This window comes from Tursiops truncatus, chromosome 1, assembly GCF_011762595.2.
Source record: "Tursiops truncatus isolate mTurTru1 chromosome 1, mTurTru1.mat.Y, whole genome shotgun sequence".
Classification (NCBI taxonomy): domain Eukaryota; kingdom Metazoa; phylum Chordata; class Mammalia; order Artiodactyla; family Delphinidae; genus Tursiops; species Tursiops truncatus.
In genome coordinates, this window is record NC_047034.1 from 118,851,962 (window position 1) to 118,867,150 (window position 15,189).

Here is a 15,189-nt window from a genome sequence, read left to right on the forward strand (position 1 = left end):
CGCTCCCTACTCGGGACCCAGCGCCGCAGACACAAAGAGTTTAGGCAGAAGAGCCCCGAGTTCGCCGAGTGTTCCCCGCCAGCGTCGGCGCGAAGACAAAGTCAGCAGTGCCCAGTGCGGGTCCGGCGGAGGCGCTCAAACAGGCTGCAGATGATTTTCAAACCTAAAACGCGAGATACGCCGCGGCTCCTGCCTCCAGAGTGAGGTGAGAGTTTGTCAGTTTCCCCCCATCTACTCGAAGAATGGTGTGACTCGAGAGCCCTGGGGTTGGCTTCTTTCGGTCTTTTAAAGTAAAATGGCCTTCGTAGCCCGCCCTAGGATCCAGAGGCCTTCCTGGAACCACGTCTGCTTCTATTTCGCTGTGGGGCCGCGGCAGCGCGGACCGCCCTACGGCCGGTGGAGCTCCTTAGGGCCCGCAAGCATCCGCCGGCGGCTGGGAGCGGGAAGCCGCGCCTCTGTTCCTTCCCACCCCACAGCCGCCTGGACCTCCCGACTCACTCTCCCCACCGCCCTTTCACCACTGCAAACACAACAAAAGCACGACTCACATGTACCCGAGAGCGCCTTAGGCTTGAGGCTTCGTCTCCCAAATTACGGTCTCCATGGCCTCAGGTTAAGTGAGCTTGTGGGGAGGGGAGGCAATGATTACTGACTAACGTTACTACGTAAGAAAAAAAAAAAAAAAAACTGCCAGGTTTGAAGATGAGGCCGTTACAGGTAATTTCTGAACCTCATTTAGGAGCGCAAACAGCTCGCAGGAAACTGCGATTCAGCTGGTCTGGCCAGGCGTCGGGTCGCTCACCTTCTCGGGAGGAACTGCCAGCTCCGGCACGTCCTTTTCTTCTAGTTTACACACAAACATCTGCTCGCTTTTCCAATACATGGCACTGCTAGGGCTGCTTATCACATACCAACTCCAGAGGGTCAGAGGCTGTCCGTGTCTGCCGATCTGGCCCGCCTCCCCAGCCCCAGCGCACTAATAAAAGCTGACACCGAGAAGAGAAAGAATGCTACAAGTCTTCGTCCAAAGAGGCCGCTGTGACCGTAAGCACTCTGATGGACTGCTCTTAAGATTGTTTCCCAACTTCATTGAGGTCTGTCCCTCTAGGAAAAGGAAAAAAAGAGTTTTGTTTTTCCAGAGGGTGGAACCTTACATGAAGGGAGGGAAGAGGGTGTGGGGGGAAAAGTCTTTTCCTGGAGGAATAGCCTCACCTCATTAAGAAACACCCGCCTTCTCTACAAGTCAAGATCTTTATCAGGACAAGCCAACTTACTCCAGATTTAGTATTAAAGAAGAAGAAGAAAAAAAAAAACAAAAAAACAAAACATTGGGAATGGCCTGTTAACTTTTGACTTAAAAAAAAAAAACTCCTCTCTGCATTTGCCGTGGCTTTTTGATTCTCACTCCCCAACCAAAACCTAAACAAAGATTCAGGTTACATCTCTTTCTGCAGCAAGCTGAAGGGGAAGCGGAGGTCTGGGTGACTTGAATGTTTCAGTCATTCTCCTGAAACGAGCAGCTCCCCTGTCTAGCTGAGGACAGAGACGGCTCCCTGGAAACCTGGGGGCTGACTTATCTAGAGGTTCCCACTCCCTTTGTGAAAAGTTTTCTTATTAAGATAAAGAAGGAACATCTGAGCAACACAAAAGCTTATGATTTGCGACTAGATTTGAAATCAAGGCTACAAGAAAGACAAAAAGTATGTTGCTAATAGTATTGCTCTTTCATCTCATCCTAGGCAAAATTTAAGCCATAGAAGCGGCCAGCTCCTGCCTCATATTTTGGTGGCGGGTTTGTTGGGGGGGAAGGGGGGGTGAGAGTGGGGTCTCAGAATACCGTAATTTTGATTAGGATTGGAGGGTGTGTTTAAATAACTTATTTATGGTATAGATTTTACTTCATTATGTAGTGTACAAAGAGGAATTTGGTAAGGCTAACAATTTTTATTTCCAATTTTCCCTTTGAGAAAACAAAGCAAGCTTCTGAAACAGTAATATAAGAATATTTAGGAGTCTCTGTTTCTTAATGGCCTTTAACAAAATCATATGATGTTGCTTCGATAAGATATATATGTTTATAATATTATCTCCTTGCCTTATTGTCTAGAAGAGGAAGATCGAAGTGCTCCCGCCCAGACGCGTCAGCAGCAGGCTAGAGGAAGGGCAGTGGGCAAACACAGGTAGACTTTACTGTGATGAAGTGAGCCCATGTAACAGCCTGGGACCAAGCAACGACTGCAAATTTAGTTTTTCTTCCATTACATTTTTCTCCCATAAACACGAGGGTCTCTAGAGCATTTTCCTAACGCCATTGTTTACGCACAGCTGCGCCCACTTTAATATTAGCTATCCCCCTGCAGGTCCTCTCTGGGAGCTCTCGCTTAAATTTACGCAGTCGGGGGTGGGGGGAGGGGGACGCTATGATTAATCTGTGCCCTCTTACAGAATTGAAGGCTTGGAGTGGACCGACTTCTCGAAAAGCTAACCTGTGCTTGGAGAACAGAAAGACTTGTGTTTCTCATCAAGTGCAAAAATTAGTATTTTTTGAAAAATCCACATAATGCATTTTCCATGAAATAGCATCGGTCTCGAGATGGCTCTTCTGAATGGACAGAGTCGTGTAGAATGTTGACTACCAGGCCGTGTATAGAGCAGGAATGAAAGTGGAATTAAAAATAAAGACCCAATTCGGAGATTTAGTTACAGTTTCTATGCGTGAGGGTCTGCAAAATGAATCTGGGGTACTGTTTGGCTGCTATCCGGGAGAATAAGTCGCGCGGGTCATTTGGAGATCCGGGGAGAGCTGGAGTTGTTTTTGGAAGTAGGGCGGGGGCGCGGGCGTTTATGCGGTCTTTCCAGCCCCCCCACCCCCGCCTAATCAGGCGGCTCTCAGTCAGGTTTTCAAAATACTAATCTTGATCTAAGAGCGCCTATCGCTGCATAAGTGGAGGAAATGATTCATTTTTAGAGGCTTCTGGGCTTGGGGAAGAAGAATGGTAGGCAGACATAAGAAGACCTAAAAGACTGGTCTGGTGGCCGCTTTACTCCTGGCGCCCGGCACTACGCGGACTTTTCCCGCGGGGTAATTACGCGCACCCAGCCTTGCTCAGTAGGCCTGCAGGTGATGAGTTTCTGAGTCCCAGGCGGTGTAGGCCTTTGGCTGGAGGTCGTTTGTGGAGGCGGGAGGAGGAGGAGGATGCGCAGGTGTTTGCCATGAATGTCAGGGCTGAGCTTCCCTCTCGTCCTCGACCCAACCACCCTGTGACCCCTTGCCAAGGGCAAGCATACCGAGGGGTCATTCCTGCACAGTGGCCCCAACTCCTCGGAGCTCGCGTCACACCTCTTACCCAGGCTCCTCCTCGGCTCCGGAAAAGGAAGGGTTCGCCTGATGCTTTGCAGACTACCTCTTCCTACGTTAGGTGCTTGTGCTAAAAGTGAGGACTCTTTTTGTCTTTGTAATGACGGTTTTTAGCTCGAACTCCAACTGAGACCAATTTTGGTCGAACAAGGACAGACCAAAAAAACATCATCATGTGTGTCTGCAGGTGGGTGAGGATTCGCCGCGTTGGGGCGGTTCCTACCTACTAACTTGAAATTTCTGGAATGCCACCGCTCCTTAAATGAAAATCTGAGACCTCAAGCCCACCCAGGGGGCAACCAACACCTCTGGAGGGCAGGGCTCTTTGCAAGGGTGGGAGAAAGAAAGCCAGAGACTTGGGAGTGCATCCTGTCCCGGGCTTTGCGGTGCCCAGCTAGTTGGGAGGCGCAGGGTGTCTCCCTAAAGCCCGAGGGGGTCAGGGAAGGGGTCTGGGTAGAGTCAGGCCTTGATTGGAGGTCCAGGGCTGGAGAGCTGGAACACCAACCCGCTCTGACCCCCGCAGCTTCCACTCACCGCGAAGAGCTGCCTAATTGGGCTACGAGCAGCTGCGAAATTTGTAATCGCCTAATAAACCTTCCACCTCGGTAATTCTTATCCAGAGGCATAAAACTGATATTTTCACACTCGGCTTGCACCACAGGAACCGTTTATAAACATCCTTCATCAGTGGGATGAAATTAAGCCTGCATTGACAAGAGGTCTCTGGAACTCGATATTGAAAAGCAATAGATCCGAATTAGCAAATTATTATTTTAAGTAGGGAAAATCCCCACAAACTTGACTGTTGAACCCATTGCCTCTGAGCTCCTCGCGGTGAGTAACCACATGTTTGACGGAACTTAACCTGGAGTTTCCGCGGTACTCAAGCAATCTTCGGGATCTCGCTTCCTGAATCCGCGCCCGCCCCGGCTCCCAGCCCTCCCACCAGCCTTTGAGGACGCGCTCGAGTCAGACCTGTGTAGACTTGGGAGAGACGCTACTGGGGCCCGGTCGAAAACGCTGTCAAACGAGACGTGTCCAGGACTCCTGGGCCTGCAGGCGCAAAGCCAGCGCCAGCTCTTGGGGCCCTGCACTTTCCCGAGCCGGCGGCTCTCGCTGACCGCACCACTACCACCAGGTACCCGCGCCGGGGGTCGGCCAGAGGACTGTCGGAGCGTGGAGGTGGGGAAGACCTCTGCGCCGGTAAGAAGACACAGCTTGTGGGTGATTCTTGCAGTGACCTCTTTACCCGTAAGCGGGAAAGCTCTCAGCCAAGAGTCCTCTGAAACTGCGGAGGTCACACTTGGTTCAGGGTATCCTTTGATTTTTGCCCATCTCGTCTAACCATTATTAATATTGATCTGGAAAGGGACGGAAAGAAGTAGCTTCCAGAGGTTTGCCCCCCCCCCCCCGACACACACACAAATTTGCCCAGCTCAGAAGCCCCCTTAGAGATCGCGGAGTGGGAAATACGCTCACCTTGGGACTTACCGGTCCCAGGCTCCTTTTCAGACCTCGTCACCCAGTTTCCGAGGAAAAGAGAAGGGCACGTTTATTCATGCCAGCGGAGGTCGCCCAAGGGTGGCGAGGGCCTCCGTCTGGGACCCACCAGTCTCTCCCCCACTGCGGGCCGAGGCTGGAGGGGCTTCCCGGCGAGGCTAGCGTGCTCGGCGCGGGACAGCTGGAGTGCACGGCGCTCAGACCCAGCCTCCGCTCTCCGGCCCCGCCGGGAATCTGTTCCGCTATATGCTGTCGGATGCGCCCGCTGGGGCCAGTTGTCACCAGCAGTTCTAGAAACCCAATAACCGAAAACCGAGTCCTGCTTCCAAGAGGGTTGTACGTGTAGATTCGGTGTTCCTTGTCAGGCGGTGCGCTCGACCCCCTCCTCCCCCTTTCCCTCCTGAGCTCAAGTAAACTCGCCAGGTCCGCTGCGGCAGGAGAGAGCGGAAGTGTTTCTCGCCTGATAGGACGGATGGTAAGAGAGAGGGAATTAGAAGCCATATACAGCCCGAAATTAGGCAGGGCGCAGTCTGGGACGCTCCCGGGCTAAATGCTACTGCGCAAAGCGCAGAAGTCCACTACACTCTTTACTCGTTGTGACATTTCCAAGCCGACAATCTCGCCTTAAGCACGCTTGTGGTTTGGAGCTGCTGATTTTATATGCATTTTATCGTTCAGAATGAGCAACAGGGTAGGACCAGCGGAAACCCGATTCTAACCTATTTCTACAGACCTCTGCCCACGCAACTCTGTAAGTGCCAAACTACGAGTTGGAGAGAAACAACAACAACTCACTAATTCCCTTCTCCCCGGCGTTTTCCTACACGTCCTAGGCCACCAAGCTGTCTAGCTTGGAGCTCACTAATCTAGAAAGAGGACAGAAACCAATCCCCGCAGGCTTCCCGTCCTCCACTCCCCGCCCCCGCCTCGTTTCCCAGGGATCCCTGAGAGTTAACTAAAACCCAGCAAGGGAGGCAGGAGAGCCAAACTTGATCCGAGTGCAAAAACGTGGGCGCCTGACGGTGTTTTTTGGGTGGAGTGGGGAGGGGTAGTGGTGGCAGGGAGCTGTGTGAGGCTACCATTCGCAAGCGTCGATCCGGTTTTGATAAGAGAACTTGCAGCTCCGGTGGTTAGCCAGTGTGAGTGCACCCATAAAAGCCCACGCAGCTCTACCCGCAACCTCAGTGTCGAGGTTTCTCCCCCGGCAACACTTCCATGTTCCATTGTTGCTTATCAGATGTATCTTGTAAAATGATAACTTTTAAAAAGCCTGAGGAATAATCTTGAGCCATAATTTTTCAACTTAAATAACTTTTTATATGGATTTCTGCCACGGGAGATTGGTTCTTGTAATTGTGGCAGTGTTTTCTTCCTCTCCTCCCCTTCTCCCTTCCTCCTTCCCTGCCTGCCTGCTTGCCTGCCTTCATGGGAGATCAGGGTTTAAGAGCTAGGCAATGTGTTATACTAAGAGCACGGTTTTTGAAGTTAGTCAAACCTGTACTGGATTTTCGAGTAATTTATCTAACTGTACTGGATTTTCGAGTAATTTATTTAACAACTTAACAACTTGGTTTTCTCATCAGTAAAATGGGGATAACAGAACTAATGATGTTGAATGTGTACACCGACAGACACAGTAGATTCTCGATGAATGCAATCTTCTTTCTCTCCTCCGCGTCTTCCTTCGCCACCCTACAAATGTCCGGAAGCAGAGGCGTCACCAAAGGCTTCATTCCCCAGGTGAAGGGGACAGGCCATGCTCCTCAGCACCGACCTTGATTCCAGTTGACCATTTCGAGTAGTTCACCTGATCTGGTCGCCAATGCCGGAGGAGCCTCTCAGTGATGCAGGGCCTCTGGAGAAGAACGCACAGTTGCGAGCCACCTCTAACCGTGGCATCTCGGCCTGAGGACGCACCCGAACAACTTTTCCTCCCACTGCTTTATTTGGGGGTTAATCTGGCACATTTAAATGCTTGGCACCCTGCCTTCTGTCAGTTTGTGCAAACTTCTGAGTATTGTGAAAGTGGCAGTACTCATAGCTGTTGCTTTTTGTCAAACGCCCCACTGGCGCCGAGGAGCATAATCGTACTTCAGTAACTTGCCTAAGGCCATTTTACCAGGCTGAGTCAGAATTCGAACCCAGACGCCGGATGCTAAGGCCCGACTTTCCTTCTTTTTTGAAAGCCCGCGTCTTAACCATTCCGCTATGTTGTCCTCTTTGGGGTGAGTTCGGAAAAGGACAATTTCATTCAATGGATTCATTTACCCCAACTGCACATGGTTTTTTACGTAGTCCAGTTGACCTGGGTTGCGGCTCCAGTGCAGGTGGTCCACCTGCCAGCCCCTTGCCCCTGCCCGCTTCCGGCTGAGTTGCAGTTAGCGGGCAACTGCCTGGAGTCGGGTATCCGGCGGGAAAGAGCTCCCTCTCCCCCACCTTTACTCTGCAGTACCGAGGTTTAAAAGCATAGAATGGTTTGGAGTGTCTAATAAGCCAACTACAAAGGGGAAAAAAGAGTCGAGATTTTAAATCGGTGGTAAAATCTTTCTCCTTTTCTTTGCAAACTACAGAATCCGATGACTAATCATCAGCGGGTGGATCAAAACCCGGATTGAACAAGTGACCACAGCTCTCCGTACCTCCTGCGGTGCAAAGGCCGGTGCCCACTTCCGGAACTTTCCTTTGGACTTCCACTAAAGAGGAGTCTGCAGAAGCCTCGGTGCCCAGCTCCGGCTGTGCAAAGGTCATCTCGCCAAACCCTCTATCACTACTCCGGAGAAGTCCTTAGAAATAGTTTTCCCCGAAACAAACAGGTGAATAAAGTCGACCCCAACAGATCTTTCACAGCTCCAGGCTTCAGGCACTCCAGAGGCAGGAACCATGTGCTGTTCTAACTCTCTGGAACCTAGTTCAGTGTCTGGCACCAGGCAATAAAGGATGGCTTTTTGAATGGGAAAAAAAGTATGTGCTGGCAGGTACAGAGGGTTTCACGCCTTTCTCTGTATTGGTAGTTCTAGCTTCCTATTTCTTTACATTGGCACCTTCTTGCCCAGGACCCAAAGTCTTTTAATCCCTTAAATCGAAGCGAGGAAGGGCACAGATATTCTGAACATTTAAATTGAGGGAATTGCCGGGCTCCACTTTTCTTCTAGGGAGAGGGTCTTATAATGGTTCATTTTGCACCTTAACTGTCCTTCAGACCTCAGTGTTTGCAATTGGAAGCCTACTCTGAGTGCCTCAGAGACCATCCAGGTCTGAACCTCAGTTATAGAGGAGGATGCTAACGGGATTAGGAATTGGAACATATTGGACCCCAGAAGCCCGGGTAAGCCTCCATGGACTCACTCTGACTGCACACATGGAAATGCTGTGTGTGTTGGCCTGACATAAGTTGACATAAGTTTTGGCTTGCGCCAGGGCAAAAAGGGAGCCTGCGGTGGACAGTCAGGATGGGAGCTGAGGTCACTGAGAGCCAGATGCGGATGCTGTCAGGCTTCCCTGGCTTGGAAAGGAGATGCACCCCTGTTTACAGTCTGCAAAATTACAGAAGAAGGTGGAGGGGATGTGCGGGTGATGGATAGTCTTAAACTAGGTAGATCCCCCTCTCTGTGCCACCCAACCCGTCTCAAACAAGGACCGCTCCAGAGCAGGAACAGTAGCCATGGGACTCTGCAACTAGGGTCCCGAAGTCCTGGAAAAGGGCTGGAAGAGTTCTCTTGGCCTGGGATGACTGCACCAGCCCCGTGGTGTTGAATTTACTGCGACACCAAGAGGAAAGCACTAGGGCTTTATCTTGAAGACTGGGGTCTCTTGGTAGATGCACCAAGAAGGTTTGCAAACTCAGCCACAGCCGCTGCAGGCAAAGAAACATGGGGGGGGGGGAATCCCTTTAAAAGAGTGTAATCCCTTCTCATTTCTTTCAAATAGCTGCCCCTTCCCCTGGAGGGACTCAGAGCAGCGTTTTTTAAAAGGGCACCTACACGTTGCACTACCTTTCAGGAATAACGCCTTGACCTGCTCAGCACTTAGTTTGCCTTTACTATTGCTTTTGAGTTTCAAAGTCACCCAAACAATAAGCAGCCGTTTCTGGTGAAGGTTTAAATAAATACAATGCCTTTTCAAGGTTTCTTCTTCCTCCTCCTTTCAAAATACTTCTGCCCTAATAATTAATTTTAGGGATATTATGGGAGAAACCTCTCACATTATAAAATATACGTGGACTGATCTGGAAGTCTGTCTTTTAAAGGTCAGGGTGCAAAAAAATTAGGCAGTTAATAAACTAAGCCACAATTCCTGATTCTTTACACGGTCCCCCATCCCCAGCCAGGCCGAGATATCTTTTTTTCCTAAAAAGGCTTTGTATTTTTAGAGACGAATATGTGCATGTGTGTAGATACTCTTCTATAATAAGAAATACCATTTACTGTTTAGCTTCACCTAGATTTCACATGTTGTCACGTATATTCCTCACAATCATCAAGGAGGTAGATATTATTATGCCCAGTTCACAGGCGGCGAGCCTAAAGCTCAGAGAGGAGACTCAAGTTCTCAAGGCAAATTAGCAAGAGTCGGGATGCGAACCGATTCCAAGGTCTTAACCATTGTACTATATATAAAGGATATTTGGTGAGCCTGGCAGAGTATGAAGCCAAGTGCCCCCTTCTGGCTGGTTGGAAGTGTGGCTCCTCCCTTGCTTCTGGAGTCCCAGAAGCCTGAATTCTCTTAGGAGCTGGCAGGGGGAGAGGGGGACTGCAAGGCTTGAGGAGCCCGACTGCCGCCGCTGTCAGTTACTTAGTGCTCATTAGCGTGCGTGGAGCCCGAGAGGGGAGGAGAGGAAGGGCTAGAGGGGCGGGAAGCTGCCGGGGGAGGGGAAGGAGGTAGATCTCATGCTGGGCGAACACTTTCTCATCGCCAGGTCGTAAATATTGTTGCATTTCCTTGGTAACCCCCAAGCCCAAGGCGCAGGCCTGCAGGCAGCCTCCTGAGGGGGCTGAGGCCCTGCCCTGCCGGCACCGGCCTGGGCCTGCTCGGCCGGCGCCTGCCTTCGGAGGCGACCTCCCCAGAACGGCCCTGGAGCCCTGCAGGTCCTCGCGGCGTTCGGGCCGTGGTCCCCAGCCTGTTGGCCTTGGTCAGAGGCCGGCGGCGGCCCCGGGGCAGGCCGGGAACGTTCCGGTCGCGCGGTGCACCCCGGGAGGCTCCGAGGCGGCGCAAGCAGGGAGGGCGACGAGGGCGAGCACCCCAGCGACGTCCCCCGGTTCCAAAGCAGGCGGGGACCCTGCGTGAACCCCCACACCACTAATACAAGCTCCGGGAGAAGGCGGGAGGAGGGTGGCCCCCGCTCCGAGCGCCCAAATGCCCACCCCAGGCCAGGCTCTGAAGTCAGGCTGGTCGCCCTGGTGGGTTTGACTACCGCCCTCCTCGCGCCCTTTTCCGTGGGCGACCATAGGGCGGAAGCTTTGGTTTCAAATGCGAAACATTCGTCTCCTGGAATCATATCTGGATTCCAGAGGATGTTAAGACTTTTCTTTCCTGAAAAAGTCAGCGCCTGGAGGAGACCCAAGGCCCAAGGCCTTCTGCCCCTCAGCTGGTACCTGCCCGGAAATAGGTAGGTAGTTCTTATTCAACCCTTCCAGCCCCCAGAGGGCACACCTTAGCATCCCACAGAAAGCTGTTACAGAGGAGGAGAAACCTAAAATCCAAGCCTGCAACAAACCAGGCCTTGGAGCGAGGCCCGACTAGATCAGAACAACGTGTGCCTTTACTGATCAGTAAAGTGGACAGGCTCGAAATACCCCGGTCGGGAATGCAGGCTGGCTCGGGACAGACGACCAGAGAGTCGCGTCGTGGACTGGTTTTCCTACAGGCATGGCGTCTACGCAGGCAGGCCAAGGCCCTGGTGATCTAGGCCCTAGGACTTTGAACCTGACCTGCGTTTGGGAGGGGCAGGTTCTGGCCTCAGGGAGGGCGTTTCTAGGAATTCGAGTTTCTTCTACTTTGTCTTAGTTTCTGTGCCAGCCATAGACACTTGGCCCTTGGTACTTTTAATACTGCTGTGCCATGCTTGGGCAAATACTTGTAATGAGCAGGCACTTGTGTATAGCTCTGATAAAAGGTGTGTGTGTGTGTGTGTGTGTGTGTGTGTGTGAGAGAGAGACAGAAGAGTGGGAGGGAGGGAGGGAGGGGGAGAGAGAGGGAGGGGGAGAGGGAGAGGGAGGTGGTGGGGAGAGAGATTTTTCTGGGCTGATGAGAATATTTGCAGTTCCAAATGATGGATAGGGACTCTTAGATCCTCTAAATTTCCTAGGTTAATGCAAAAACCTATTTCCTTTTTATATGATCACTTTTTAAAAACATGCATGAGAGATTATATTCTTAATTTCGGCCACCCTGTTAGAGGTTTAATACCAACCATAAGAGGAAGCCAAAGGGAAAATATTTGTATGCCTACCTTGGTCTGGAAAAATATCAGTAGCATTTCTTATTTGACAAGGAAGTGCGTTTGCTCACTCTTTTTCTTTCCCTTTCTTTTTCAGTTGGCACAGGGATCGTTTTTATTATATATCCCATGTTTATTGTTTCTGTTTGGTACTTTGGTCATTTGCAGCACATCTGTTTCTGATATTGGTCTTGTGTTAAGCACACACTATTGTGTTAGTAAGATTTTACACCATCTGTTTAAGAAAATTCTTGCCAGTGGTATTTGATGCCCCGTTGAACTTTAGCCAAACTTCTTCATTTTATAATGTTCTCTCAGTCCTGAGCATATATATAATAAACTTTAATGAAATTATGCTTTTATAGTTGCTGACAGACATCAGAAACACATATGCCCAGGTCAACAGCAGTTTAGCTAATGTTAGATAGGAGGAACAATATTAAGGTAGTAAAGATGTTGAAAAAGAAAAATATTTAGAAATAAAACTATTAAATTTAGATCAAATGATCATCCAAATAAACAACTGCTACACACACGCACACACACACACACACACATACACACACACAAGAATCTTGATGTGGCTATTGGGAGTTAATGTGTATTTCTGATGATTTATGTATTTCTTCATTATATATATTAAACTTGGCAATTTGTAGTTTTGACGTTATTCCCAAGGGTGTAACAACTGGTTTAAAATGTAATAAAGTAGAATAACATTATAATGTGACCATATAAAATATATACTAAATTATATTAAGTACATACAGATAAACAGTAATTGAGCCTAACTAAAATTATATATCTATATATACATATAGATACTTTATCATGAGGTCACTCATAAAGGTTTTTCACTGTATTATCAAAAGGTAACAGGCAATGTTGCCCACATCTGACCTCTTTAAAAGTAGAGCTGCTATTTAGGGAATCCCCTGGTTGTCCAGTGGTTAGGACTCCGCACTCTCACTGCCAAGGGCCCTGGGTGTGACCAAAAAAGTAGAGCTATTTATGACAATTCAAAAAAAATTAAAGTATCTATATTTGATGGCTAAGCATATATATCTAATAGTGGCATAAGACTGGAATTGGCTTGAAAAAGTGAATACTGGCTGTATGTTTTCAAATATCTTTTCTAGAACGCAACACTCCTATTGATACATTGACCTATTTTGTTTACACCCAATGTGTATACCCCAGTGTAAAGCCTTAAAAATGGTAATTCCACATGATACTTTAGTTAAAAGCACAGAAATATAAAACTTGACACTTGGGTTAATAAACTTCTGACATTCATTCCTGAAAATCAGCATTCTTCAATTGACAAAGACATTTCCTTTGATTGAGTTATGCCAAAAACAGATTGTCACAGTCTTTCAGTTGTTACCTGGACAGACTGCTTTTATGGTAGATGCTATGATGAAAGATGTGTCCATTAGATAACTGCTTAGGGGGCTATAGTCTCTTTCTATTTGTTTCTTTAGGAAAACAAATCTTTGTTTTGGTATATTTAATTTCTAAATAAAATGTATCCATAATGTGGGTAACTGACATTATTTAATCAAGAGAGTTGGAATTCAGTACTGTGTTTCTGTGAGATAAATCTGGTTATAGAACTGGAACCAGTCTCATAACATTTCTGTCTATATATACTTCTAAAAATTTTTTTATCAAGATCTACATTTTCCTTAAACTGTTAATTTAGATGTGTCAAATTTAACCTATAAATTTCTTTTTAATAACTGATATTACAAAAAGTCAAACCTTATGAATCTTCACATGTCTGGCTCCAATTAATCTGCTTAGACTATTTAATGGAAAAAATAACAAACCTAATTTTGTCAATCTGCAGTTCTGCACAAATATTCTGTGTGCCTCTTTAAGGTCAAATGCCTTTTCCTATACATATTTAATGCATAATTATCCTCATGTAAAACCTCGGATTAGAAGAATAATTAGATGCATTTTCTTAAAAGATTATTTTTCGGTTACATCAGTATAAAAGTGGGATGTATAAAAGTGGGATGGTCTCAAAATGATGTCAGTGATTATTGAAAGAAAACTATATACATCTTTGGGGTTCAATTCATTAAGCATCTACAAAGTACCAGGTGCTGTGGATACAAAGAAGAGTAAGACATGGGTCGCCCTTGCTCTCAGAAAATTCCCAATCCATTAAAAAGACTGACAAAAATAGAACTAGCTCATCCCTGCAGTTCTATAATGATTTCTGTCTATTCCTTGGGCTTTGAATTGGTAAAGTGGCAGATGATCTTATCATAGTACTTTCTACAGGTTTTTAAAATTTTTAAAAAATTTATAGAATTTATATGGAATGAAAGTGAATAAAAGCAGACTACCCCCAGAATTCTATATGGTTCTGAGAGAACCAAGACTTTTGGTACTTTTTCAGGTGTGGGAAGGGGACAGCATTTACTTGCTGTTCCTGAAACATCTGCTTAATTATTTTGAGTCTTGCATCATAGTTATTCTTCAGTCTGTTGTAGAATCTGTTGAAAAAGTAGTAGTGGGACGCCGTACTGGAGCTAGAAAAAATTTTAGGTTTGTTTAATTCCAAAATCTGGAACAGCTCTTTTCCTCTTGCCTTCTCCCTCTCCCCTACAAAATACTTTTATATTTTTATCACTGAAAAATTTTATAGGTGATTGGGAGGGGAGAGAAGGATTCTACAAAGACTATCATTTAAGGCAATGGATGATCGAGGTCAATATTGGCTATTTTTTTCCAACATATATTTGCTAACTTTGGGAATTAATTATCCCAAAACTACAAGACTGAGCTTATTTTTCATACAAACAATTTGGGATTAAGTGTTTAGCAGATTTTTTTAAAAAGTTGAATGTTTTTGTTTACAGAAAGTTTTGTTGGGAATTTAGAGTGAAAAAATGTAGATGTAAAATTTCTTTAGCACTTCAAAGAATTACAGCCAAGTTAATTTTAATTACTCTAATACTTTTAGAGATTAAAGTATAATTTTCTTCTTTTATTATACATTGATGAAAAATATCAGGAGAGAAAGGAGCAATCATTTGATTGAATTAATTGAATGCCTTTTACCCTTGAGGAAACATTGCATTTTAATTGTCTTCTGTCTAATCATGGTTTTTGGAGTAAGTCTACATTATGTTTTCCTTTTAGAGGATATTGCATCTCATTTGCCTCATCATAATCACAGATTTATTTATGTGATCAGTTGATTCCTACTGGCTGTTGTACATTTCATTTCTGATTCTCTGCATTTTCCTCAACTCCTTGCTTCTTAGGAAGGCAAAATGATGATGTGAAAACTTTTACAGTTGGAATCTGCTGACCTGTATGTCAGTTTTAGCCCCTTCTCTTTTTAGTTAGTTGTGTGATGACCTTGGGGAAATCACTTAACTTTCTAAGCCCCAGTTTCTGCATTTTTTGGGGGGAGATAGGGGGTCATCAGAATAAGTCATCATTGAAAATCTTTCTAGCTTTTAATGGTAAATCACTGTTCACAGAGTTTTAAGAACTTTTCTTAAACCAGCTTTGAAATCTTAGTTATGACAGTCCTCCAGAAGGAAATTTTTCTTCAGTTTATATTCCTGTTTAAGAGTATCATCACGTCATAGTTTATTTACTGAAATCAAGTTGAAGCTGAACTCTGGTCTCTAACCAGCATCGGTTCCTTCCACAAAGCTAGATTAAATTATCTTAAGAGAAGTTAACTCTGACTCCAGCCCAGAGTATGGATCCAAGTTTAGCAGAATGAGAAATCCCCAAACAGGCTTCCTCATTATTCTGCTTCTTTTCCGTCAACCTTTAAAACCTACCTTAAATGCTGCTTTCTCCTTGAGCATTTCCATTCAAGTTGGAGGTGATTTCTCTTTTCGTTGAGCAGCCACATTCA